Source organism: Cebus imitator, unplaced genomic scaffold (genome assembly GCF_001604975.1).
Source record: "Cebus imitator isolate Cc_AM_T3 unplaced genomic scaffold, Cebus_imitator-1.0 Scaffold87, whole genome shotgun sequence".
Lineage (NCBI taxonomy): Eukaryota > Metazoa > Chordata > Mammalia > Primates > Cebidae > Cebus > Cebus imitator.
This window is the reverse complement of record NW_016107402.1, coordinates 137,295-141,485: the sequence shown is the minus strand read 5'-3', so window position 1 is coordinate 141,485 and position 4,191 is coordinate 137,295. Positions and strand designations below refer to the sequence as shown.

General features: G+C 52.3%; 1 pseudogene; it reads left to right on the top strand.

Moving 5' to 3' along the window:
- Nucleotides 1–1,731: 1,731 nt before the first annotated feature.
- LOC108308605 overlaps nucleotides 1,732–4,191 on the top strand; it is a 15,586-nt pseudogene continuing 13,126 nt past the window's right edge.

Here is a 4,191-nt window from a genome sequence, read left to right as displayed (position 1 = left end):
TCCCAGTGTAGCTTGGCCCGGCTCCAGTGTCCCATTGCTCCCGCCCCAGCCCTGCCCTGCTGCTGGCTACCGACGGGAGGCTGCTGGAGAAGGCGTCCTCCAATCCAGCCGGGGTCATGGGGCAGAGTTCATACAGAGAGTGCCACAGATAGGGTGGCCGTGAGCCCAAGGGCAGTGGATATTGCAGCGAACGTGGGGAGGCCTTAGCCCTGAGGGTGATGGGGCAGGGCAGCCTGATGTCCCAGGTGAGGGTGACAGGCACAGCCAGTGCCACTGCTGGTGAGGATGTCTCGCCTTCAGCATGAGGACCCCAGCTGTGGGGTAGCTGGCCACTGGCATGTCCCATGTCCTGTGGAGCCTTTCTGGAGCCACTGGGGTGAGTTTATAGGACATGGTCCCCACCCTCTGGGATCCCCCATTTGAATGGAGCCTAGGCCCAGAAATGACCCTCCGACTTAAACTGCACAAACCAGACCTCTCTGCACTCCAGGGTTGGGGCTGGAGCTGGAGTTGCGGTGAGGACTAAGGCCAGAGCAGCTTTGCTGTTCTATCCTGATCTGAGGGCTTACAGAGTATAAGTTGGGAGCTGCTGAGCAGAAGCAAAAAGGGGGAGATTTTTACCTCTGTTAGGCTCAGTCAGAGGAGGTTTCCTGGAGGAGGAGGTAATCTTAGGATGCTAAATGATGGTTATGCTAATAACATTTACTGAGAACACTGCAAAGCCCTGTGCACACTGCATCTCATTCATTTCACAGAAGCTCACCAGGGAAGGGTGAGTCCTTCAGAGTCCTTGATTAGAGATGGGGACCCTGAAGCTCAGTGAGGAGCAGGGACTGTTCCCAGCATTCGCAGTGGGATGGGAGGGAGCTGGGTTCCAGACTCAGGCGTGCCAGTCCCAAGGATCCGTGGACATAACCACCAGACTGCAGATGTCCTGAGTTTCGGCAGCAGCGTGAGGGACAGAGGGCGTGGGGTCCAAAGGCTGTCCCAGGGTGAGTGTACCAGGAAAAAAAAAAAAGAAAAAAACAAAGGCTGTCGTAGCTGGAAGAGACCTCCTATTTACCCACATCACAGATAAGAAAGTGGAAGGGGAAGTATCCCCCCACTCACCTCTGTCCCCTGTGAGCTCTGAGGCAGCTTGGGTCCTGAGAGTCACATGAGTGGGGAGGGTGGTGGCCTGAAGCATCATCTCCTGAACACCTGCTACGTTCTGAGAACTCGCCATGCGTGGTCTTATCACACACACACCTGCAGAGGTGGCAGCGACCCATCCATTCACCAAGGATTCTGCTAATTAATTTTTGTTTTTTTAAATAGAGATGGTGTCACCCAGGCTGGAGTGTAGTGGCATGATCTCAGCTCACTGTAGCCTCGGACTCTTTGGCTCAAGTGATCCTCCCACCTCAATCTCCAGGGTAGCTGGGACTGCAGGTACACATAACCACCCAGCTAATTTTTTTTTTTCCTCGTAGAGACGAGGCCTCACTACACTGTCCAGTCTGGTCTCAAACTCCTGGCCTCAAGTGATCCTCCTACCTTGGTTTCCCAAAGCACTAGGATGACAAGCGTGAGCCACCATGCCCGGCCACTTTAATAAATCTTTTTTGAACATCACATATACTTTCACGCTTGTACTGAACCCAGGGCCAGGGATGGGGGATGACAAATGTCAGGAAATAGAAGCCATGACTCTCGCCTTCAAGGGGCCTGTGATCCTGGGACAGCGGGAGCATGGGCTGGAAGCGTTACACCAGAAGGTGAGTTTTGTTCTTTTATGTGTCCTATAAGTACAATCTGCAAATGCTACAGGAACCTGGGAGGGGTAGAGGACCAATGACCAGGGCGCTTTCCAGAAAGAGGGTGCTCAAAAAGCCCTGTGGAAGTTACCAGCCCCTTCCCACACATGGACACCTGGTCACTACTGACTGCAGGTCACGTGTGGAGCACCCAGGCACATGGTCATGTACCCGGCATGTGCCCGGAATGCTTTGTCCCTGGTCCACCTGACAACACCTACCTCTCCTTCAAGGACACCCTTGATGGTCCCCTGTCTACGGCTTTCCCATCCCTCTCCACTTCTTTCGGCAGAATTAGCAGCTCCGGCCTCCACTGTGGTCTGATCACTCCAGCTAATGTGGACTCCCCCACCTCACTGACCACATAGAAATGTGATCACCTGTTTCTGTCTTCCTTCATAGCCACCCTGTAGATGAGGAGTCAGGAAGTCATGGCCGTCAGGTGCTTCCTTTGCACGGGGCCTGGCACCCATGCAGGTGGCATGCAGCCGATGGCCGTCTGCTTGTTCAGTGCATGGGAGGAAGTGCACACCTGGGGCAAGGCTGGCCAGGAAGGAGCAGGCGCTCAGGGGCCACATCTAGGAGGCTTGGAACGCTCTGGAGATCTGCAGACGTGGAATGCCCAGTGGAGGAGCTGAGAGTAGGAGGCAGGAGGCAGGCCGTGTCATCCTTCACTGAGATGAATGGTTCCAGCAACAGCTCAGACAGGTAAACAGTGGGGCTGGGGCCAGACAGGGCCCCACTCCACCCCCGCTGGCTCTGCACTGGTGACAACTCCTGTCAAGGCTTGATGGGAGGCTGCTGGCTGCTTCTGCCCCTCTTGCCCTGCTAGGGGGTGGAGTTTTACTCAAAGTTGGGGAACCAGCAGCTACTCTGTTGACTCCAGCTGCACGAGAGTGCCCAGGGGGAGAGAAAAGCGGGGGATCTCCTTTCCTCCACTTCCACGGAAATTCCGGGGGACATTGGTCCTGCCAGATGCTCTGCGTTGGTCAATGCCCCCTACCTCCAGGAAGTCTTCCCTGACCAGTCCTGTTTATCTGTCCTTCTATTCACCACCATTTCACACCCCTGCAGAAACTGATCTTCCAAATGAAGGTTCCGGCATCCACTATCTGTCTCATTCACTCGACACTTGCACTAGTGTTTGTACAACTGAAGTCTAGTCTGCCCTCGCCGGCTGTGTGGTCTGGTCTGCTCTAACCTTCGGTTGCTTTATCTACTTCATGGGAATATGAGGTAGACATTCTTTAAGGCGAATTTTGTTCCTATATCTGCCACTTCCTGTTTTGAACCTCGGCTTTGCATCTGGCAGACGGAGATCACAGTGCTGGTGTCTGGATGAAATGAGGCCCTCGTGGGAGGGGCTTGGCCCGGGGCAAAGATGGCAGGTACTTCCTGAACGTTAGTGATGGCCTCTTGTGGTGGGGTAAGCACAGGGCTCACAGGCTGCCCCTGGCCCAGAACTCAGGTGTGAAGGTTCCTGCTCCAGTCTCTCTGAGTTGGGATAAGGGATCCTGGAGAGAAAAATGGGGTGTCTGCTATATTCCCTAAAACTCTGTTAACCCAGTGCTCTGTTCACCTTTTGATGCCCCACTTCAGTGTTTTTGCATCCACCAAGTATCTGATTTTGTTTGCTCCACTTTTTCTTTGTTGTTTAGCTAATCAGCTTAAAGACATTCATACTTGATTTGGGGGTGATTAAATAAGGATCTCTTAACTACATGGTGTTTTGGTAGGAGATGTGTGTCCTTTAAAATTAATTAATTTACTTTGGAACAGGTCAGTACAAAGTTTCTAATTGTTTTAGAGTTTAAGATCAAGTCACCAAAAGTAATTTTAGTTAATTAACCTTAAAGTGTATTATTATTTGAGGAAAATTTTCAGTTTTGTTTTTAGTTTCAAGGCAACTAAAGAGATGTAAAACCACCCCCAAAGTGGGAGCCACTGTAACAGGCAAAAGGCTCAAACGTTCAGGCATTTGTGCTGAGGACAGAGGCTATCTCCTTCCCCCAAGGGGTTGATGTGGGGTCTTGAGGGGAGCTCTCAGGACACCCCAAGGAGAACTGAAAGTTGGGAGCAAAGAGAAGGGGTACTGTGGTCTCCCAGTTGTTCCCTCAACCTTTTCAGGGCAGGGCAAATTAGAGTTGGGGTGAACACTATAGGTGCAAGTCACTTAGGTGGGAACAGAGAAGACCAAAATCTGAGAAGAGCTGTAGCAGCATCCTTGTCTCTTATTCCTTCATCCATTCCTCCATCCATTCATCTATCTAGTCAAATTTGCTCACCCACTACCTTTCATCCCTCTAATCTAACCATCCACTCAACCACCCACCCGCCCACCCATCCATCCATCCACCCACCCACCTATCCACCCACCCATCCACCCACCCACCCA